This window comes from Cyprinodon tularosa, unplaced genomic scaffold, assembly GCF_016077235.1.
Source record: "Cyprinodon tularosa strain WSP-4 unplaced genomic scaffold, ASM1607723v1 ctg1, whole genome shotgun sequence".
Classification (NCBI taxonomy): Eukaryota; Metazoa; Chordata; class Actinopteri; order Cyprinodontiformes; family Cyprinodontidae; genus Cyprinodon; species Cyprinodon tularosa.
The window spans coordinates 4,672,263-4,697,111 of NW_024037781.1; the positions used below are offsets into that span (position 1 = coordinate 4,672,263).

Here is a 24,849-nt window from a genome sequence, read left to right on the forward strand (position 1 = left end):
TTAGCGAGGTGAATCTAGCTTAAAAGAAAACACTTTGAGCTGCTAATTTCAGTGGGAAAGAGGCTTTGTTAACTAGGGATATAATGAGGGGAAAAAAAATAAATAAAAATAAAAATGGCAGCCATGGTGAAGAAATTAAGAGACAGAGGAAAGCCATTGTCGTTGACATAGCAATACCAAGTGACTGCAACATCAGGAAAAAATAACATGAAAAACTAAAGAAATATCAGTTCTCAATTTACTGGTCTAAGTTACCAGGCTCAACTATAGTTTTAAGATATTGATCATACATGACCAGGCACTAGTAGATAGCATGACAAGCTTCAGCATCCACAGGAGACTCAGAGTGAGCTGCTTTACTGTTCTTTCCCCCTGAAATGGTTTGGCTGAGATGGTTTGGTGATCTGTTAAAGGAAATTAATATTAGACTCTATGATAGACCTAGTACTTGATGCAGGGATTATGTACCTCTACTAGACTCTGGCCATTAGGTTTTTCAGACTTAGCTTGAGAGGGTTATGCCCAAGTTTTCCCCAGCCACCAGATCTCAGAACAAGGTAAGACAGTGAATGGTATATTACAGCATTGTTTGAGTTGCATTTGGGTCAGACCTTGAGCAATGGCGTGCATGTGCAGTATGGCAAGCATAAGCTGTAGCCCTCATGCCATGGATTTTTTCCACCTGGCTTTAAACCTCTCCTACAAACAGTAGGTGATGTAGTGTTGAAAAATGCTCCTGCTTCATTGATTCTTGGCTTGTTTGTGTTCTTTAATTTATATTACTTCTATTTCAGGGAAATACCACAATTAGATGTGCCTCTGTTAAAGAATTAAAAGGTTATCAGTCTTTAATTCCCTAAACTGGGGCAGGCTGTATTATGTAAAGTGCTGAATTATATATCATATTGGCCTAACTTGACCAGAGGGAGAGTGGTAAAAGAAACAGACACAAACAAACAGTGAAATAGTTCCTGTCTATCTCCGGATACATTCATAAATTCTTTATCTATTGACATGTTCTCAATCCATATTGAGGAAACCGTGTGTGCAATATATGTCTTTTTTGTAGTCTTGGTAGCTACAGTCAGATATACACTTTATCTCAGTGAGGCATGCTTGGGCTGACAGATGGGAACACCAGATGATGAGTGCCACCAGTTTTGTGTCTCACGGTGGGAGCCATCGCTGACACCATTTAGGCTGAGAGAACAGTCAGACTTACATTAGCAGTTTTGCTGTATTTGTGTGTATAAATTCATGCTTGTATACATGTTTATAAATTTTGTAAAGTGAGCAATATGTCAGAAGGCACAGTTTATGCTGGTTTTACTTGCACATATAGCTCCAGAAGGTTATAGGCTGTTGTTGAATGAGTGTTGTTTCCAAGTTAACATTGGACTTTCTGGATGAGCATATACAGATAGTTCATAGTCAACTATGCAAATGAACAAGTGGGCTTGACATTTTCTACTTTCACAAGCTGCTTTCATCTTGGCAATAGAGAACAATGACCTATTAGCAACCCCTTTCAAGCATATTCTGGACTCCCTGGGTCTGCTCAGTCTGGGCCCTTTGATTATTCATTTTCCACAGCCAAGATTCCCAACCACCCCTTTTCTTTCGCTTTCTCTTTTTTTCACCCTCTCACTCCCAGTGGAGCCTTTGTCTGAGCAGCATGGCAAAATAAACTTAACAAAACTAATCTATAGGAGTAGAATGAGAAACAACTGCCTTCCCCTTCTTCTCTGCCTCCTCCCAGGATACCACTGACATTTTCACTGAAAAAGTGTGTCATATTGGAGAAAGAGGAGCAAAATGAAAAAAAGAGAGTGTGCAAGAGACGACTCAATTCTGTAAAAAAATTATTCAGCTGGGAGCACCACCCCCCACCCCCCCACTAGAATCTGGAAGCTCTCAACGAATTCTCTCTGGCAAATAGTAACCTCTTACCCCCTGTTAATCCCATTGTTCACCTTTGGGAGTATCAAGTCAATATAACAATGAAAAGTATTACGAGTGATTTCAGGCCTTCCATAACATGGTAAATTCTGTTGACCACTAATGGACTTTTTGTTAGATATACAGAGGGCACACTATTGTTATTTCACTGAAGGTCAAACAACTTTACATATACCTTTTTTTTCATATTAAGCAGTTTTAAACCTTCACATTCAACATTTGAAGCACTTTTAATTTACAAAATTTGCCATCATTAACTGCTTTTCTTTAACTGCTTTATTAGCTGAAGAACTTTAGCTATGGTTCTATGCTGTAAAAAGTATTTTTTTTCAGTTTCTGGGAAAATCCTAGTGGGCATTCTCAGTTTGTCACAACTCATTTGGAGATCCATTATTTAAGTGCACTTAGATGAAATGTGATAGAATAGCTGGCATTGCCAGAACATTAGTTGCATTGTTTTGTTGCGGTAGTTGATCAAATGCAGCCCATAGTTTCAGATTTTAACCTGTAAAAAATTCCACTAAGTGGTATTGGGAGAACCATATAATTTTATACCTTAGACTTAGTGGAAGAAGATTCAAAAATCATAAAGTTTTCCTGAAATAAATATAATATTGTAAAAGATTTCTTTAAGCAATTTAGTAAAAAAGTGAAGCCTTATATGTGTTATGATTACACACCAATTTCTATGGTTCTAGAAGACAATTAACTAGTACCAGAAATGTCTTTTCTCAGTATTTTACGATGTTTCAAAAGAGAAGTAAAACATTAATTTCAGTTTTAAATTTGTATGGCCTAAACCAGTGATCCCCAACCTCAGGGCTCCAGCCCAGTACTGGACCATGTGTTATTTGGTACTGGGGCGGGACAAAAATAATAAATACGTAACTTCCATTATTTCCGTCTGATTCACCCACTGAGTCTGAATGGCACTTTTGAAAAACTTACTGGATTCTCTCCATTAAATCTGTCTCTGACACATTCTTGATGTATGTAAGTCACAACATTGTTGGTCACGTGATACCTTACCCTTTTAAACTGCAGGGTCTTGTTGCAGCAAAACAAGCTCAAGGCACCAACTGATTCACTGCTATTGTGAGCAGTTAGTATGCTGATTTTAGGCACTGATTTTAGGCTGATTTTTTTTGTAATGTCTTAGTTTTAAGGCATATTTAATGTTACAATAGTGACAAGAGAGTAGTACAACTACAGATTGAGTTGTCAAAACATTGTCTGATATTAAATCGGTCCATGGGAAAACGTTGGTGGACACTGGCCTAACCAATCATTACAGTTGTCAAAGAGGCAATCAATCAGACACCTTTAACAAAACGGTGAGGTACATTAGTTTAACACTAAAGAAGCTGAATCTTTCAAGTGTTATATCATCAATATCAAATGAAGTTTGAAATTAAGGAAATATTATTGCAGAAAAAATATACAAAACTATCGGTAACTGCTTTGAGAGAAATATGAGACCTTAAAATATTTGAGGAGCTTCACTTTTGCTTTGTCAAATGCACCGAATATGATGGGCTTGCAAGCACAATTGGAATAAACCCGAAGGGTACCATTAAAGAATTCAGGGCTTCCTTAACACCTCAGCAATGCTCGCAGTTGGATCACATCTATGCGATGTCACCATGATACAGTAGTTCATTAAGGTTAATTAAGATTATTACACTTTTTACTGAAATATCAATAACTCCTGTCAGCAGTACCTTTCTGACAGGAAGTAGTTTGAAGGGTTTCAAAACTGAGGTATCTTGCCCTTATCTAATGAAATCAATAAAAAATCTACAAATCGATTCCCGGCCCCCGGTCTTACTGCATGGAGTTTGCATGTTCTCCCTCAGCATGCATGGGTTCTCTTTGGGTACTCCGGCTTCTTCCCACACTCCAAAAACATAACTGTTAGGATAATTGGCTTCTATAAATTCTCCTTTGGTGTGATGGACTGCTGACCTGTCCAGGGTATACCCCTATCTCCAGGAGATAGGCACCAGCACCCCTTGTGACCCTGCTTCCAATGAGCGTGACAGAAAATGGATATATGGACTTTTCTAAGGCTTTGGGACTCGAGTAAACCATAGAGAGGGAACTGTGATGGCCAATAAATCTTCAGTCCTTTAGGAGGATGTTGACAACTGACCCAGTCTAAACTCATAGCCAGATGGGCGTGTGAGAATATAATATAATACACACATACACTATATTGCCAAAAGTATTTGCTCACCTGCCTTGACTCACATATGAGCTTAAGTGACATCCCGTTCCTAATCCATAGGGTTCAATATGACATCGGTCCACCCTTTGCAGCTAGAACAGCTTCAACTCTTCTGGGAAGGCTGTCCACAAGGTTTAGGAGTGTGTTTATGGGAATTTTTGACCATTCTCCCAGAAGCGCATTTGTGAGGTTGCACACTGATGTTGGACGAGAAGGCCTGGCTCTCAGTCTCCGCTCTAATTCATCCCAAAGGTGTTCTATCGGGTTGAGGTCAGGACTCTGTGCAGGCCAGTCAAGTTCATCCACACCAGACTCTGTCATCCATGTCTTTATGGACCTTGCTTTGTGCACTGGTGCACAGTCATGTTGGAAGAGGAAGGGGCCAGCTCCAAACTGTTCCCACAAAGTTGGGAGCATGGAATTGTCCAAAATGTCTTGGTATGCTGAAGCATTCAGAGTTCCTTTCACTGGAACTAAGGGGCCAAGCCCAGCTCCTGAAAAACAACCCCACACCATAATCCCCCCTCCACCAAACTTTACACTTGGCACAATGCAGTCAGACAAGTACCGTTCTCCTGGCAACCGCCAAACCCAGACCCGTCCATCAGATTGCCAGATGGAGAAGCGCGATTCGTCACTCCAGAGAACGCGTCTCCACTGCTCTAGAGTCCAGTGGCGGCGTGCTTTACACCACCGCATCCGACGCTTTGCATTGCACTTGGTGATGTATGGCTTGGATGCAGCTGCTCGACCATGGAAACCCATTCCATGAAGCTCTCTGCGCACTGTTCTTGAGCTAATCTGAAGGCCACATGAAGTTTGGAGGTCTGTAGTGATTGACTCTGCAGAAAGTTGGCGACCTCTTCGCACTATGCGCGTCAGCATCCGCTGACCCCGCTCCGTCAGTTTACGTGGCCTACCACTTCGTGGCTGAGTTGCTGTCGTTCCCAAACACTTCCATTTTCTTATAATACAGCTGACAGTTGACTGTGGAATATTTAGGAGCGAGGAAATTTCACGACTGGATTTGTTGCACAGGTGGCATCCTATCACAGTTCCACGCTGGAATTCACTGAGCTCCTGAGAGCGACCCATTCTTTCACAAATGTTTGTAAAAACAGTCTGCATGCCTAGGTGCTTGAATTTATACACCTGTGGCCATGGAAGTGATTGGAACACCTGATTCCAATAATTTGGATGGGTGAGCAAATACTTTTGGCAATATAGTGTATATATATCAATACAATTACATGAATTTAGATGATTGGATCAATTTCTGGCATTTGCTCTATCATTAAGATTCTACACAGAATATATTCCTGAGACATGGTTGAAACACATATTGTGCTCCAACCCTAACTCTTTTAATGCCTTTTGTTTTGACTACATTTGAGATGTAAAATAGATCAAAGTTTTATCAGCCTCTTCTTTTGTCAGGACCGTGGATCCTCTGACCCAATATTGAAAGCATACAGATCTGGACAATTTTCAAACAACCCTTTATTAAAAATAATACAGCATGCGACTGCTCGTCAGTTGGGGCGCATAAACTGGATCCTTTTTTAGGGAAAGCAACCAGGTCAGTGACCTAAATAACGGGCTAAATATGACTAAGAGCAAAAGTCAGTAACCTGGTTTAAAGTTCAGTTTGATCCCAGAGGAAGGATATGAATCCGAGAACGCTATAGTTACTCTCACCAAACAGCTTGAATAATCTGGCGCCGTTGGTCGGCAAACAGGCAGCATAAGTAGCAGCAGAACACTGGTGAACAAGATGAGCTTGATGAGCTGCTGGGCCAATTAGACCGGGACAGGAGTAATTTTTAATGCCAACCATCAGCACCAAGACCCTCACATCTTCTCTTACATTGTTTACAGTGTAATGATATCCTAAAGACTAAATAATACTAATCCAAATAATACCTCAGTTTTCTAAAAAGTATTTTGTGGTAAAATTGAAGCTTGCTGGACTGCCAAGAAAGTATTTTGGTTTCTTGTATTGCTTCTCTGTGAACGCTTCCTTCAAATGGCCTCAGTGGTGCATCTCAGAAACTGTTGTGACTTATACCCAAGTGGAAGCCATCTGTCTATGGACTGTATCAGACTTTGAATGTCAGTTCCAAGCTGTGCCAGATCCCATCCATCAAGAGAAAAGCAATCTGACAACAGGGCCGAGTCAAGCCACTGTAGGTTTCTCTAGCTGCTGCTGTCTGCAACAGTCCTGTTTGATGGCCAGAGAATAACTTTCTAAAATGTTAGAAATAGAGCAAACTTCCTATCACAGCTGTGGCATGCCCTTGTAAAATGTAAATGAATTCTTCTCTATTTTAATAGCTGAGTGGAACACAATTCTATACATGCATAATACATACACATATTCAAAACAGTTAAATAATTTTTTTTCACTTTAAATGCAACCAGCATTGCTTATGCCAAGGTTTACTGGCTGATTGACAATAAGGATTCAACTAAAGAGCAAATAATATTCCTCTTAAAAGCTTCTTTGTCATTTTACCAGCATTTTAAAAGTCTGTGGTTTTTGACAGATAGTTAGGATTGAAGTATGGCCATTAAATATCCAATCCAATAAAATCCACTTTATTTATATAGCACAGTTTAAATAAACACAAGGTTTCCAAAGTGCTGCACAAAAAGATAAAATAACTAAAATAAATAAAAGTAAATAAAATAAAATAAAAAAGCTGCCATAAATATAACAAGTACATGTTAATGTATCCATGACCTGTCCAGGGTGTACCCCGCCTCTTGCCCTTAGACAGCTGGCACCAGCACCCCTCAAGACCCCGGCAGGGATAAGCGTGAAAGAAAATAGTTCGATGGATGTATCCATAGATTTTTATATTTCCTTCCTCCTTATACATATACATTTATATATATATATATATATATATATATATTTTTTTTTTTTTTCATTTTTTTGCCAAAGATACAGTGGGCCAACATTAAGCCACCTATCAACAACCTAGTAGCTCTATTTTCTGGAACGTCGTTCATTATTAAGGTGGGGGGGGTTCTACTTTAATCTAAAGATTAATTCTGGAATAGATATAAGTACAAACAAGTGCAATTAGATTTTGGAAAATACATGAAATAAGGAGACAACACAAAGCAATGTAAGAGGCAACAACTCTTCAAATTCATAAAAAATCCAAAAACATATCATAGAATAGAATTGAATGGAGAAGAAAGTCCCTTTATTGACCCACAATGGGGAAATTGTGGTGTTTACAGCAGGAAAAGGTCATAGTAAAATTGGTCCCACAATGTGCAAGTGTATAAAAATAACAGAAAAAAAACAAATAAAAAACAAATAGAGTTTTGTACTGTAAGGTGTTTTTTTTTTACTATATAAAAGCTCTGTCTGGAGAATAAAAAAAGAAAACAATCAATAGAAAAAATACATATATACAGATACATCAGGTTCAATTTCCAATAATACATAGTGAAATGTGCTCAGCTAAGATAAGTTCCTGTGGTTTAGCAGCATGTGGAAGAAGAACGAATAATCTGGAGCCAGAGATAATAATGAGCAGATTTAATTGGTTGGAATTGAAGGGGTGAGATCTTGGTGATGGGTTGTGGATAGAAATGTCATGGCCGGGGTTTGTTTTCCTGGAGGAAACTGAGCAGTTGGAGTTTTGAACACATTGAGTCAGCAAAGGGGGGAAAGGCAGGTGATGGTTTGAGACAACAGATCTGCAGTGGAGCTTGTGTATTTTTTAAACTGATATCTGTTATGAAGACATTTGCTAAAAGGATCCATGGTTATGGTAAACAAAAAAGCTTTAACCTATTAAGTAATATTAAGTTTTAAAAGAGGAAGATCTTTAACTTAGATCTTTCAATATCATTAAAGTTCAAGAATTACTACTTATAAAAACAATATCTTTAACAGAGGCTCTCCCTAATTTTCTCTTTTATAAAGCAGATGACAGGAGAGGTTTATTGCTCCTGTACTGGATCTAACACCATGTCACTTATTTCCATGAACATTTGGAAGATGACATCCAGACTGAGTAATTCCTTGCAGTGTTTGTATGAGTTATTTTTTCCTTTCTTTACTTTCATTGACACATGGCTAAGCGGTGTTCTTCTTTGCATCTTTTAATGTGTTCAATATTCTTCCTTCTCTTTGTTATTTCCAGTTTGTCTTTATGTCTATTTTATTTATGTCTTAGCATTCATCCTATGAAATGGAAACAAAGCGAGGGGAGATGTTTGCACAGGGTAAAAAAAAAGATCAAGATTAAGTTTAAATTGCTGACTAAACATGACTGTAAAATAACATATTAACACATAATATAGCCTTTTCATTACAGGAATAAACTGCAAGCATAAAACATCCCATAAGCTTCTATAGGCAATAAGTCCTCTTTTTTTCTGACATAACAGTCCCCAACACCTTACAGTCCATTGGAGTTCAAGAGCTGTGACTTTTCTGAACTTCACCCTTTTGCCTAACAGGCCTCTGCTCTTGTGTGTGAAAGACAAGGTGTCACTGTGAGTGACAAAAAACCTCCAGTCTTGTCCATTCCCACCTCAGAAGTCTTAACAGAGACAGCCAGGGTTGGAAAATTTAAACTCATACATGGGACTGATAAGAAAGATATTTTCCCAGTAATACATCGATTTTTTTCATTTACTGTTTTCTATACCATATGATGTCAAGAAAAAGTCGAATAAATACCATGATATATAGCAGTAATGGTACATGATGATGTACACTCGAACTCACAGAGAGCAATTGGAGTCAATAAATATATGGTAATTGTAAGAAGAAAACAGAGGAAAGCTGATTATCTTCATTCTTTTAGACTTGATAGTGCTAACTGTGGCATACCTGCACAAAACCATTCTTTATGTCATGATCTGCCACTTGGCACTTTACGATTCTGTAAGGTTTCATTTTCTGGTCACAGTTGTGCTTTATTTTGTTATGCTGTTTGTCAAAAATTATAGGCCTATATATTTTTGCTATTATTTACTCCTTGGTCTAGTTTTAGTTATTCCTTCTCTTACCCTCTAGTTTTATTGTTGGTTAATCCTTATTTTGTAGCCATTGGTTTTATTCCCTGTTTACCCTTATTCAAGTTCCTTTCCAGTTACAGTTATGTCCTGTTTTCCCTGGTTGCTTTTTTCTCCTGGTGCCCTTTTCCTTTCCCCTTAGATGTCTTCTATATTCTTCCATTCACACCTGCTCCTTGTCTGCTGATTAGCCCGGTCTTTGTTCAGTCTCCCATTTATACTCCTCCTCTTCAGTTACTGATGTACCATCCCTGCATTTGGGTCCTAAACCAACCTCTACCAAACTTTGAGACTAGTGATGGTGGCATTGAACCGTTTTGGCTAATTGCTTCAATGATAAAGCCAAAAGTGATAAATGATAAAGTTTTTGAGACTTCAGCATCGTCATTGTGATATTTTTATTTTAACTTACACAATCAGACGCAAGCAGTGAACAGAAAACTTCTAAAAGATTGTGCATAAATGCCGAATATAGCAAAGCTTAATGATGATAATAATTAAGTGATAAATTATCTAATTTAAATGATACAAAATGTTTTATTATTTAATTTATAAGAAAGTTCAATGACAACTCCAAAGGGATAGCCTCATATTCCGTTCCCTTACCACAACTTCATGAGTAGTAGTGTGCCCTTATGTATTTGAGTATATATTTTTCCTTAATCTAAACTGAATTATGTGGTTTTGGCATATAAAACAAGTACTCTCATAAAAAAAGTACTGGAAAGAGTGGGGGAACAATTTAAGCTTTTGTGACATTTGACATTCATCCCATCAGCCGTTCACATAGTCAACCCGAGCTGTCTCTCTGCTGTCACTGCCATTTACATATTTTTTTTAAGCTGTGCTGCTCAAAAGAATATCAACATATGTTTACATTTTGTATTCATTAAAGTCTTGTCAATCTGATTGGCTTTTTTTAAAAGTTTTGTTTTTTATGTAATTGATTTATAAACTATGAAACAAATACATGTTTACCTGCAAAAATCTGTTTTAGTTAAACACAAAATTGGACTTTAGAGATATTTTTTTCTTACAGATCTCTCTCTGTGCACAACACAGTGGATGCCACAGTCCCTGCTGACACTAAATAGAAATGAGCATGGAGAACTCATTAGCGGTACAATGGAGAGAAAATGTGCCCTTGACTGTTCATGCTGTCCTCCAACAGGACTGTGCCATAGGTGGTGAGCCACTTTACTCACTTCATAAATGTCCCCTATTTATGTATAAAGTAAATTATAATCTGAATTTGTACTTTCATCATATCTGCTAACATTGTAATATACACTGAAATTGTGGATCTTTTTTACACAGTTTTCAATAATAAACATGGAAAACTGAGAATGAATTCTGGTTCATAGGTTAAGTGGCATTTTGAATATAGTAGAGAGGCTAGATTAAGCCATGAGTACAGTAGGCAAGAGAGTTAATATTTGCTGGAGGAAAGTATAGAATGGCTTTATGCCAGAAGAGAATGTTTAATAGAAGAAAGAGTTGCGGGAGAAAATGGTGATGCCAGTGTTGTGTGAGACATCTCTGTTGGGATCTGGAGATTCTCCACCTTCTCCAGCAGAGTGCGCTGTGGATCTCCTGGGCTGGAGCCCTCCAGCACAGCTGACGTTCATCAGCCCATCAGGAGACCTGCCTATATAATCAGCAGCCAGACCTACTTTCAACGCCGCAGTGTTGACCAAGTTTGGTTAGCGAACCTGAGCCTCTGAACTACTAGAATCTTTGTCTCTAAGAGAAAACCAATTCTAACCTGCCTCTGTCTTCTCGCTCATTGGAAACCTGTCTCTCGTCTGAACCTCTGGATGAGCTTAACCTGTTACCTTCCTGCCTGCCCTAGAGAGCCAAACCTGAAGATCTCACTCTGGAATCCACCTGCTGCTCTTAAGGAAAGAGCTAATTCCCCAAACCAAGGTCTGTCACTAGAAAGTCAGAAGCTAGACGCTGCTGCTGCTGAGCACTCTGCTGAACCAACAATCTCTGTACCCAACCGGTTCCCTCTCTCAGAAAAGAAAGCCTGGACCTCTTCAAGGTATTTTCAGAAACATCTGAAAACTCAACAACAAATCTGTTAACCTGGCTAATCAAACTATCCGTCTCTGCAGACGCCTGAGAATCCTCCCCGGACCAGTTTCCAGAATTCAGTTCATGTTATCTCTGTGCAAACCTTTAATAAACTCTGAACTTTTTATTAGTCTCCAAGTGGTGTTCTACATGTGGGTTTGATTTCTAAACCAACCATGACAATCTCAAGGTAAAGAATTGCATGCTAGAGGGTTCCCTTCTAGATCCAAGTGTCCACACCTGCTCCCAATCAGTTGATTACTAGATTATTTGTTCTGTTGGGCATTTATACTTCTCCTCTGTAGTTACTGTTTGCTGGATTCTCTTCATTCCTTCCCCAATCCCATGTGTCCCCCTTTGTTCGGGTTCCCTTTTTTTTTTTATTAGTTTTTCAGATTTATGCTTCTGTTGCCACCTGGCTGTGCCTCATTAAATCAGCATGAAACCTCCTTAGCTTTCCATTTGCTTTCATACTCTCCACACAATCTGATAGACATAAGCTACAAAAAAAAAAAATGTTATAATTGAATTTGAGCTGTTTAACCATTGCAACTTAATGAGCAACAGAAATGGAGCCTAGGCAGAAGTTCAACTGAAGAAACTCATAGCTCTCCTACATCCATCCACCTGCAAGACAGCCAATCAGCTTTGAACCACACCTCCACGAAAGCCAATCGGCATCCAAAGTTCATGTTAAAAGGCCTCCGATCCACAAGTCGTCTGCTGCTGTTCTCAGGCGGTGGTTGCGCTGTGTGACTTCATTCAGATGACTGCGTTTCAACCCACCTCCAGCCCCTCCTCCCCCATCGTAGCTAAAGCTTCAGAGTGTCATTCCTCCTGGACTCTTGCTGTGTTCCCTGTCTCATCTCAACCGGTCCGGCAGAAGACTGCCATGTTGAGCCTGGTTCTGCCAGAGATTTCTTCCCAACAGGGAGTTTTTCTTCTCCACTGTCGCTTCATGCTTGCTCATGATGGACAGGTTCTCTCAACCTGTGTTATTAAAGTTGGACTTCCATGTTCCAGGTCCCTGAGTGAAGCTTTAATATCAGCTCACGCAATCAACTGGATCTCCCCATAAAGCTCAGCTGACTGTGTCGCTAACCAGCAATCTTCACTCCACCACCAGTTTCAGGCCTGGGGGGGAAACAGCCCTATTCTTTGCTCCTGTTCATGCATATCTATCAAAATTAAGCACTATGATTCCTGCGAGGTCTGAGCACCAAAGACAAAGTAATTGTATAAATAAATTTCTTCTAATTTGTGTTTTTCAGATTGAACTTTAAAAAGATTCTGTTAATTGCTTCCTATAATGAATTTAGAACAAGTACGTAACTATTTCTTGTTAGAAAAAAAATACAAACAGAAAACTGTATTTTTGTGACAAAAACACTTTCTTACAAGTTCAGAGCAAAGTATGTTTTAGTCCATAAATAAGCAGTGCTGATTATTCTTTGAAGAAAGCAGGAGTCTGCTTTTTATAAAAAGAGAGACAACAGCTGAATGACAAAGCAGAGATCAAACAGAGATTAAGTGTGTAATAGAGTCTCCTGTTCGTCCATGAAAAATAGATTTGCAACAATATGTGTGAGAGGAGACCTCACACACAGCACACAGCTTGTCGAAAGGGATAAAAAGGTAGCTGTGTCAGAACACTTTAAAGTGCAAAAAGATTGAATATCTCTCTTAGAAGCACATATTACCTCAATGTTTTTCAACGATCTACCGAAGAGAATTATTTTTGGCTTACTCTGTGAACAACTGGATATAAAAACCATTGTTTATATATATATATATATATAACTGAAACAATAACAGGATGGACTAAATCTAGATTTTTTTTCCGATGTTTGAAAATTACTAGTAATGCAGAGCTGACAAGATGTCACTTTGTCATTGGGTTTTTGAGGATTAATATAGATCCAAACCACTAAAAAAGCTTAAAAACTTAAACAAAGCTAACAAAAAAGAACACATTGAAGAACATACTACATTCAAATAAAGGATCCAATAGTAATATTTTTATAAACACAACCAAACAAAAACATGTTGCACATGATTCGGCATGTTGTTTCTAAAAAAATATTTGGGTAGTACGTAAACATTTTTCTTTTTGCTTTTTTGAATCTTCTGGGGAATTTCTGCTGTCTAACCATTTCATAGTATTCATAATAGATAATACATTTTATACAGTATTTGCTTCAATAAAATACCAATTGGAAATATATTATAAAATGCAATGAAAAATTAAAAAAATGTATTTAATAGAAACTGAGAATCTGGAAAACAAATGTTTAGATATTATTTATTTGAAATGTACAAACTTATTTTCGTTCTTTCATAAACCTCAGGGATTTTTTTGCATTTATATTATACAGAGCACTTAGGTACTGTTGAAAGCTACTTAGAGTGGAGGTCTTCAACAGGGGGTAAGCGTCTCCTAGGGCATCCAGAGAGGTATTGCATGGGGGTCCCGACAGATTTGGTTGATTAGACTTATTTTTATATTCCCCCTGCAATTTTTTTCACTAATTGAAACGTCTTTAAATACACATTAACATGAATTCAACACACTGTAGTAAAAAAATTAATGGAGGCAGAAGATGTTTTTCAGTCATCAATGCGCATACTCAGAGACACACAAAAGCTCTTTCAAGCTGGGCACCGTTTCATTCACAACACCTGTCCTATCAATGAGGAATCTGAATTAGAAATACTTTAAAAATCCCAGGGCGAAATTACTTTCGTTACATTACTCCATCTGTAATAGAGTGACTATAGGACCAGTTTGATATAACACAATTTCATATAATATATTTAATTAGGGGGGCCCCGCTCCATCTCGCCATCAGCTTTGGGATCCTTGGCCGGGAAAACATTGAAGACACCTGATTTAGAGGATCTATGTAGTTTTTTTCTTGGTATGCAATTACGTAATTTCATATCAGGGATGGATTACTTCATACCTGCTATGGATTCACCACTCTACCTAATGTCAATATTCCATCTTTATTCGCTTGTGATGGAAGAAGACTCCAAAAGGCATAATATCTGAAAAAAACAGAAAATATAAGATGGCCTTCATGTTTCAGTGTGCATTAATTATATAATAAGGAGAATAAAAAAATGAAAAGGCTTGTATAGTTCTTGTTATCTTTTGGGAGATGCATGTGTCAAAAAAAACTGTTCCTGTTCAAAGATACATATGATAATTGCCAAGAAGTATGACCCATTATAATCAGAGCTGCGACTTTGTTTATAAGATACTACACTAAATTATAGTTAGCCTTTTCTTACCTGTCTGTCCATTTTGTTTTTCCCAAGAGCTCTGAACCATGTGAAGAAACACTCAGGAGAGAGATAAAATTTACAATGTTTATTGAATGAGATCAGTCTAAATGACCTTCTGGAACTTGGACTGGGTTTGGACCAGGCAGAAACGCATCTTAGGAGAAATAAATGGTTTGATCTTGAAGCCAGGATCTTGAAATAAATCACTTTGGAAGGGTGGATATTTGAGAATTCCCAGGGAGGATTAAGAGGGGGTTTCATCTGAGAACTGATTTTAATCTAGGATCTGAACAGGAAGTGTTTTGCCTTTGAGGCCAGATTCACCTGAGTCAGAGAGCAGGGTCGCTGGAGAGTGAGGAGAATTTGACCGAGAAGATCACCCCCAGCTGGAATGACAATCTGTCTTTTTTTTTTTTTTTTTTTCCAAAATTCCAGGTTGAAAGAACGAGAGAACAAACTGGGGACATCTGGGGAGCCAATCTCCAGAAAGGTAATCAAAGTAAAACAAGTAATTAAAGAGTTAGGTCATGGAGACAAGAGCTTTACCACTGGTAGATAACACTCAGGTGCTGAAGTGCTGGAATGAAGAGTCTTTTTATCCCTCTGGTAATGAGATCTTATGGGAACCACTTGCAAAGATTTAACCAGCCAGTAGTCTCTCTGACCCCACCTGTTGTCTGTTGAAGTTAAACTGTTAACTTAGGTGTTATTACTTTAAGGTTGTGATCAAGCTGTTCTATTTGTTTTACTGCCTGCTTTTATCTTCATTTGCTTTTATTCTGCTTTTACTTTTGTTATGTTTTTTTTTATTTTTTATTAATCTAAAGCACTTGAATTGTTCTTGTACTAAATTGCGCCATACAAATAAATGTGCCTTGTCTTGCTTTGGTGGAGGAAAACTGAACCAAATTCTCCAAACATTCAACACTTCTAAGACTTATAAGTTAAGTTAGCAGTCGGATTCTTAATCTTAATACAGCAAACACTAGCTTAGTCCTATTCCTTCACCTCTATTAGGATCATCAGCAAGGCACTATCAAGGGAAGGAAAGGTACTCCAGCGTGTTGTGCAATATCCAGAAAACCCAGCTGTAACTTTCCACATGTCATCACACAATGAAAATACACGTAGATAATTATTGTCAAATTGGGACTGCAGCCTAAGTTGTGCTGTTAAAATTTACATGGATATATTGTTGCCTCATGTCCTGCGATGCGCCATACAATAAATTAATGTAATCTTGCATCTGTTTCATTACTGTGGCCTAATTTTTTTTGCGTGTGCATTTTTTTGTATTTTTGTTGCCACCAAAGCTGTTTAGTAGATGTCAGATGCATCAATCGAATACCTGGATATTGGCTCGCATACTAACTGTCAGCGACTAGAGATTGTAGATCCAATCCAGTGTAATTTACATGGAACTGTTATTTGTTTTTGTTTGTTTTTACTGCTTATTTGATAAGAGATAATATAATGTATATTTATATCTTTTTTTATATACTTTTACAATGTTCATATCAAGGCTAAAACCTTACGTCACATTGTAAAATGAAGGCTAATTCATTTTAAAAAATCAGTTCGGTATAGGAAATAGGCTGATATGATCAGACAAGGTATTGGTTTTGGATTGATCGGAAAAAAATGGATTTGTGCATCTCATAAAATTATACAAATTGTTGTAATCAGCTGTCGCTGATGTAAACAAAGCTCCCTCCGGCGTAGATTTTAAAAGAGCTAGCTTCCCGATACAATGTACTACTTTGCCGGTAGCTCTGTGTCACTGAAGGCTAGACAAAGCGCTTCCAGCTTAAGGCTATGCTAAGTAGCAACCAAATCCCTCCGGAGAAGTCTGCGCTGGCTGGACAGTGTCAGTCTGCCTTTTTCCTGCGTTTCAGAAGGAGTTGAAAGCTGTGTTTTTATTCATCCTTCAAACCAAGTTGAACGCAGTGTGTCCTGAGTCCTGCTGCAGCAGAGACATAGAAGAACTAATACAGCTCTGCTAACCGCTGAACAACAGGGCCCCAATTGCTGTTTTACCGAAGGAGCCAATAGAAGCCGCAAGACCATGTCTGCCTGAGACGGAGAGACGGAGCAGTACCGAGGAGCTGCTACAGGCTGTGGCTACGAGCTAACTACTGTAGCTAAAACTTGAAACTTTCTGTGTACCGTGAGTTATAAAATTAACCACCTTGCAAATCCCCTCTTATTATTACATCTGATTGATCCAAAGCTCTTTCAGCTGCTGTTGGACAAATGGACTGGACTAAAGACGGTCTGCAGAAAACCGGATCGAGCTGAAGGCCTTCACTCCACCGAACCAAAAAAGTTACTTAACCCTTCCCCCTCCTTTCCATCTAATGCTTAATAAGTGCTCTGCTTGGGTGAACTAGGTAGAATAGATAGTCATGTTTTTTTTTTATTTTTTATTTTTTTTTAAATAAGCTTTATGATTTAACTGTTGATGGTGTTAAGAGTTTAACTCAATGCTAATGCTCACTACAGACTGAACGAGTTGCTGAACCTAACTGCTACATCGTGAGCTAACATTCTCTTTGTTTCAGTTGGACCAGACCAGAACCAGATCCCCTGGGGCCAACTAAGCCAACGGGTCTTTCAGCCTCATCATAGTTTATTGCATTTCTGAGTCATCATTCATTTTTCACCATAAACTGAAGGAAACTTCACTATTTTGACTGCAGTTAACATCTCTGTCTCAGGTTTTATTCAAATTTTATCTGCTGCTATTACAAAAGACACTTTCAATTGCATTAAGCATTAAACGTTGAACATCTCTCAGACTTTGAATGGACTCTTAAATCCCTTTTCCCTTTTATTTTGCTTATTTTTAATAGTGTTTAGTGTTTGTTTAATTATTAGATATAGTACTGTGTGATTGTAGCTAATAAAGGTACCATTGTATTTTAACCCATGGCCTTTTGAGTTCATTTTACACAGTGAACGATTTATCATTTAGGCTGGATTCCTTCTTCAGGAGCATCCAAATGAACAGAGACACATTTATTTGGTTGGTGGTTAATAATGTCTCTGATAGCCTAAATTACTAAATTTGTAAAAGACAACTGGATTTTTAACAGCCGGATTCAGGAGTCCAACCTTTTAGGTTAGAGTCTAAAACCCTGGTCGATAAGCAAATTAGAGTTTTGATCATTCAACTAGTAAAACTAGTTTTAACCTTGATTTGAATCACAGCAAAATACATTGAGAAAAAAAGAAATAAACCTTAACATTTCATGAAAATAAAAACAAGCCTGAAGTAATCCCACATGACAGTTAGGTATTAATTTAATAATTTATCTGTAAACGGCATTTCTTTCCCATTAGTTAATTGGAATTAAGTGTCAAATGAAAACGGGGAACATGACAGGTTTTAACGACAGGTCTGAATGACAGAGCAAACAAAATCATGTGACGACAGAGGAGAAAGACAGGTGTTAACAACAGTGAGATGGAGCAAAACAATATCATGTGACAGTAGGCAAATATTACAGGTTCCACAACATGGTCGAACAACATATAATGAGAAAAATAAGAACAACCCATGATATGCACATATTTCACATAGACACAATACATATGCACACAGCATATACACCTGGCATATACTGTACACACAAACCCACTGCATATACAGCTTCTGTTACAGGAGCACGTCAGACACACATCTTAAATAGACACACGGACAAGTCACAACACACATGAACATATTTTTGGCACAAATGGCACCCATTATATTGGGATATAGAAATCTTCAACCTGTCTCTACATCTTTCCATTTTCCCAATGTACATCACCTGCCTTGACAGTTACCATCCTGTGGCTCTGACCCCAGCCATCATGAAGTGTTTTGAGATGATCCTCCTAAAGTACATCAATTTGCTTACAGGGAGAATCGTTCTACAGGATAATGTCTCATTAGCACTTCACATAGCCCTGACTCATCTTCAGCATCCCCCCCTTGCAGCCGCACACTCCCACTTTGACGCAATGAAACACACAAAAACACCTAAACCAAACAGACCATCGGCCTGTCTCAAAGACTGAACTGGAATTAGTTGTGCATGATGCATATACTATGTAAAGTACACACTAAATTCCTTTCTACATTATAGATGCTGAATATACCGTAATATTTGCCCATGTTTCTTCTTTTTTATATATATCTGCTACAATTATATCATGTTTTCTCCTGAGGTTCTTCCTCTAACTTTTCTTGCACTGGTGGTCTATATTTTTAATATTGCTTTTAAATACTATATATATTTTCTAATGGTGTTTTCTAATGGTGTTTTGCAGATTGTAGAGGTCTCTTTAAATGTTTCACTGCATATTATGTCTCATATGGTGTGATGATGACAATTAAGTTTCTTGAATTATTATTTATTCTGAACAAGAAAAAAGGAATCAGGTAAATAATGGCCTTCTGGGGCTAATTATTTATACTACCAGATCATTGCAGTTTTTTGCAACTTTTCCAAGCAATTTGTCTGCTGTTTGGTGAAACATTAGTGATATGAAATGTAATATGTTCTATTTATTAATGTTACTGCATGTTAAATAGGCCCACGTCTTTGATATGATTCCCACATGCAATATATAATTGCCCCATATTTCCATCTCTGTCTTAGGCAAGTTGTGCACATTTGGAGGATACCTGTGGCCTCAACAGACAGCAAAAAGGATGTTTGTGTACCTCAATGTCCGCTTTTCCTTCAGTAATGTTCCCTGGCTGCGAAGTAGAGGCAATGTTGTTACTTATCACTTTTGGGAGTTTTAATTGCTTTTCTAATTTTGAGCAATGAAATTAACTTCCATATTTCCCAGTTGGTTTGCCTTTTCTTACCACTAGGCAATTTTGAATCATTTTCCCGAAACTAATTTATCATCTGAGCTGATTTATGAATCAATAATTTTCACAATATCATCTTACTCCAGATAAAAGTCAATAAGTCATTTTTATTTTCTTCAAAGAGGTCGAGTATGGCACAATGCTTTTTTTCCCCTTGCAACATGTATTAAAATGTAATATTAACTGCCTGGTTAAGATCTGGATTTGATCCACCAAAGTCATGCTATCACATAAAAGGTTGTCTTTTAAAAATTAGATTGGGTTTGTGGTGTAATAACAGATCATAACTCAAAACTTTTCAATACAAGCAGGGAATTGAAGGGATTTAACAACCCAACATCAATTACCACCTAACAGCCATAACCAGCTAGCCAACAGTTTGACAGATGGAGAGCATTTATCTCGATAGTCAAGATAAAGTAGCTCCCAGCTTATTCTGACTCCAAGCACTCCACAAAAACAGAGTGCTCTAGAGTCAAACAACTCAAAGAACCTTGCCTCTTGTGCAACAACTAAAAAATAAATGAAACAATAAATCATACAATCTAAACACCCTCACTTTCGCTGTTTAACTCCGTTCTTTTAGTGACATCAAATGCTGAATGATAAGGGCATCATAAAGTCAGTCTAATTTTGTATTAGTTGAGGCAAACTGTTTTTTGATAGAACAAAATAGCACTAGGGGGAGCTGGGATCTAGGAGCTTTAAAGAGTGCCAAATAACTCTAAGAGAGCTAATTTTGTTCTCTCATCATTAGTAAAACCAGACAATCTGCTAAAGTGCTAATCCGTCTGATAGCAGCTAACCTACTAGGACCTCAAGGCCAAACAGGAATCTTATAAGAAGCCAGCTTTGGGCCTTATAGTGAAAGTAATGGTGTGCGATTAGAGTCAACCGATAAAGGTCCTTATCATATGACCCGAATGGGAACTATGAACAGAGTTCACCTCCCTCAGCTGAACCCCTTTAATGATTCCCTCCTTGCAGCCATAATTAAACCGACTGCCCATTGTCTTGATTCATTAGCTCCACAACCTGCTTTGCCAACCTTGATCAATTACGTGACCACCTCTCTCAGCCAAGCTCTTTCCTGAACACTCTCACGTAAAGCTTTGTCGTCATTTAAGTGACAGCATGGGAGCAACACTTCGTGTATGAGGTAGCCTGCATGTGTGGGAAAGTCCGTGAGTGAGCGTGGGAGGTGTTATCACGACATTCTGTGATTAGGGGGAGCCTTAATAGATATCTCAAAGGCTACAACAGTAAAAAAAAAAGAGGAACATTTAGGCCATGTCTGGACTGGCAGTATGTGTGAATGGATGTTTTTTTTGTGAGGTCCACAGTCAGAGAAGCATTTTAATCCTATTCAAATAGAAGACATCTTTCTCTGTTTTTTTTCTCAGAAAATAAATGCAGAAATGGTAATAAATGAATTTTCACACACATATTTTTTGAAGGGCATATAAAGCAACCAACAGTTAGTTAGGTGTTGGTGGTGATCTGAGGAATACTTTGTAGGTGATCAATCACTACATAAAGATTACATCTTTATAATTCAGTCCCCAAAGATTTAATATATATTTACAAATTTCATAAATATTTTCAGTGACTCTAATATTATAGAAATACACAGGAAGAAATATTTAAGTACACATAACGCCCCCAGTTTGCATTTGAACGAAGAGATGTCTACCTTGACGCTAAAACTGACTTTGCACAGCATAATGACTGATTTTCATTTCATTCTTTATCTTATTCAGGTTTAATATGTTCAAACTTCTGAATAATACATGCTTTAATAATTCTGGTTGGTTCAAAAGCTCACCCAGCTACTGTACTTCTTCCTTGACTTTGCTCAGATATTCAAGCATTTTTCTCTAAATGTGCTAACAAATAGCTTACATTGTGCAAACGTGCACATGATGGCAAATATGCCATGTTATATTTCTCTCAGAGGTCTTAAACCATCAAAGGCTGGTGTTGGTTGTACTGATGCCTAATAACATTGCTTCTAACTTTGCATCTGAGAGGACCCTAGCCTTACTCAAAATAAAAACCCTACTTTGAAATTTAAAACTATTAAAAATTGAGTGGCAATGTAATTTGAGAAAAGCCATTTACAAACTAGATGCAATGATTATTATCTAGTGTATATTATCTATTATGTAGTGTTATTAAACATATTGAGTTTAGTCTCTGCCATAACTATTGTTCCCAATAGATGCTCTCGAGGGAGAGTTTCATCACAAGGTTATTTTTATTTTATTTTTTTTATCAATACTTAAATGTCAACTTATGCATTGACTTTCTGTTGCTCTTCCTGTTGACTTTAAACATATGTATTCAAGGGCAAAACGATGGCACACTTTCTCTGCAAGGTTCCAGACTTTGTGTTAAGAGGCAACCCAGATCTTTATTACAGTAAAAAATGGTTCAAGCTGAAAAATGTTCTCACTGAAAAAAAAACCTTTAGTTAGTGAAAAGTCCTTTACTTGTCATTTTTTTAATTTCTGAAACTCTACTGGCTTTTATGACAGTTTGCGTTAAACTGACCCTACTTTTTTCAAATTTAATTTGCTAAAACTACCCTGGTAAAAAAAAAATGTGCTTTATTGTATTTCAAGTATATTCATATTTCCTATAGTTTACTGAAAATGTACTTAGACAAATTGTACTTTTTGTAAATATATAAAAAGTATACTAACATTACGCTTTCATGCTAATACTTTTAACACACTTTAACATAATTACACTATGTTACACTTTATAGAAATATATTATTAAAAAAGTATACTTTAAGTGAAAGTTATGTGTAATTTCTAAAGTGTACTTATTTTAAATTTGTTTTTACATATATTTTTGCTATATTTTAAATTGTATGCTCAAAGTTGTCATTGTAACGTACATTGAAAGCATATTTTAAAAGTACACATTTTAATATCGACACTGTAATATTAAGTTTGAGTGCATTTTAAGTTACATTTGAATCTAATTATGAAGTGAAGTTATATACGCTTGTACTTCAGGTAATTCTTTTGGAAAGTGTTCAATAGTATAACTACAAAAATGCACTTAAACCCTATTATGCAATTTTGTGCTGTGTGTAAAGTACACAGATAGCAATTATTGCAGTTGTTATGTAATGTTTAATAAGTTTTGAAAAAGAAATACATCTTACACACAAAACCACATTGAACAAAACACTAAATGTTCACTTCAAAAGTACAGGTGCACAAAAATGTGTGTTCTGCTGAAAAGCAAGTGGTTTAAAGCTGGTGCAGTGCTACATTATGATCTAACAAATAGCATAACCCACATTGCAACAGAAAAGTTAATACTGGCCAAATGCAAAAGAAATAAACTTAACACATTACAATTGTCTCAAGTGTTCAAAAAAGAACATTTCATTAGTATTGTTTAATGGATCAAAGCAGGGCTACTGCAAACAAGACCAATTGGTGAGTGCACATATTTAAAAGTCGCTGACAGCACTTCATGCATATAGGAGTGATATGTGGAGGTTGTTTGGCCTTGATGTCTGTAAAGTAGTAGCTCCCCAAGAATTTTAGTCTTGGGGAGTTTTTGGTTCAGTACTGATATCAGAATTCCCATAGACTTTGAATGCACCACACCTGCACAGCAGTTAGTCACGGCTCCTCCCTGCTCAGAGCTAGCGTGCTTTTCTTTTAAGGCCTTGGTCTGCATGGAGAGAGGTAACTTTCAAAACATTCCCATTTGGTTTTGAAATCTTAAGATATCTGTATAAAACGCGATTTTGATTATTATATTTGTATTGTAGAAACAGGAGATGTAATCGGTTGAGCAGGAAGATTTGCTGTATTATTGTGTTGAAGAATATCCTGGTGAGTTCACATGAACCTGTGAATGAAATATATATATTTTTTGAGATGTAAAACCAGTCAGGATATAATGTTTTGTAATATATGTAATTTTACTAGCTCTTTTGATTTATTGAATGCATTAGCACAGTGAGAAGGAGGCTAACACACCCCCCATGTGCTCTTCTAAAAAAGAAAATGCACTTTCAAGCTAGCTACATCTTGTGTGATGTTGCTGTAAAACCCCCACAAGGGGTTAACGTAAAATTAACCCTTCATAGGTGTCCTGGATTGTTTTTTCCAGATACAAGTATTGACTACTGACCATAATGATTTCTTAGACAGTGAACCACATGTAAATTGATAATTTTACTTTATATTTTTGTCTGTATAAATGTGGTAAAAACCAATTTATATTATGGTGATTACATGATTTATTTTCCAATTGAAGTAATTGCTCTGCACATTTGTGTGCAGGCTGTTTTTTTTTTTACATAGTTGCAGAATCTGCTGTTACAGCTGAGCAGTTCATTGTATGGACTGGACTAGACTCCACCAGAGATGTTGATGCAGGATGTTCCCAATTTGAATGCCATCCGGTTCCCTGGAGGGTGGTAGGAAAAACAAGGAAACTTAAGGATTTTTCTTCCCTTTCTTTCTGCGGATTCATAATTTTTTTCTTTTCTGAGATCTCTGACAATTTTTGTTGTTACTTTGTTTAATTTTTTTGATCAGATCTGATAAAACCACTTGATGCATCAGATTTATTTAAATTCAACTGAAATGGACAATTTTTTTTTCTGGTGCACTTATGGACCCTGGTATATCATACTGATACAATTTGTCAGACTTTTCTGATGTACTGCTCAAAAATACTATGAATTTACAGTATCTCTCTGTTTGGTTAACAGACGCTGTTCTTCTGGAGTTTCCGTAGACAAGTGTCTCTGATGTGCGCACGGCCATCAGACGAAAATGTAACAATGAGCAGTTCAGCCAAAAAAAGGAAAATAATGTGTGGTGGGCGTGTTTTTGTATGGTGGGAGGGTTTAGGGGTGCAATAATAAGGAATGTTGTTTTTCATTGTTCAGTATTCCTCTGCGTTCTTTAAAGTTTATTTGTAATGTTTAGGTCTGCTGCCTGAAATTGACATATTTCTACAAAGTGTACTAAAGTACCAATATTTGAAAATGTGTTGTAAGTTTTATAATGAAAATGGTTAACGTCGATATGTAAATGTTTATACATTCTGAGATAGTACAAGTTATATTATTTGTAATGTACTATAATTTGGACATGTTTCAAATACATTAAAGTATATTTTTTCATCTGCACGGAAGTATATCCACAAGTCTTTCAGCATTTAGTATACTGTTAATACATTTGCAAGAATGTGCAAGGTAGAAAGTAGTATAGCAATGTAATGATAAAGTATATTTACTATTAACTGCAAAGTATGCTATTTTAGTAATTGGAATAAGCCAACAGTATAATTAAGCATATTATTACCACAGTAAGAGTATATTAAAAGTATAAAGCTTATATAT

The 24,849-nt window shown here is 37.1% G+C and overlaps 1 long non-coding RNA gene across 1 annotated transcript; it reads left to right on the plus strand.

Annotated features, from left to right (window-relative positions):
- The first annotated feature begins 22,648 nt into the window (after window positions 1-22,648).
- Window positions 22,649-24,307, plus strand: LOC119785589. Its single transcript, XR_005281064.1, has 4 exons — window positions 22,649-23,176; window positions 23,263-23,326; window positions 23,780-23,916; window positions 24,214-24,307. It is a non-coding gene; the product is annotated as an uncharacterized LOC119785589 (long non-coding RNA).
- Window positions 24,308-24,849: the final 542 nt, after the last annotated feature.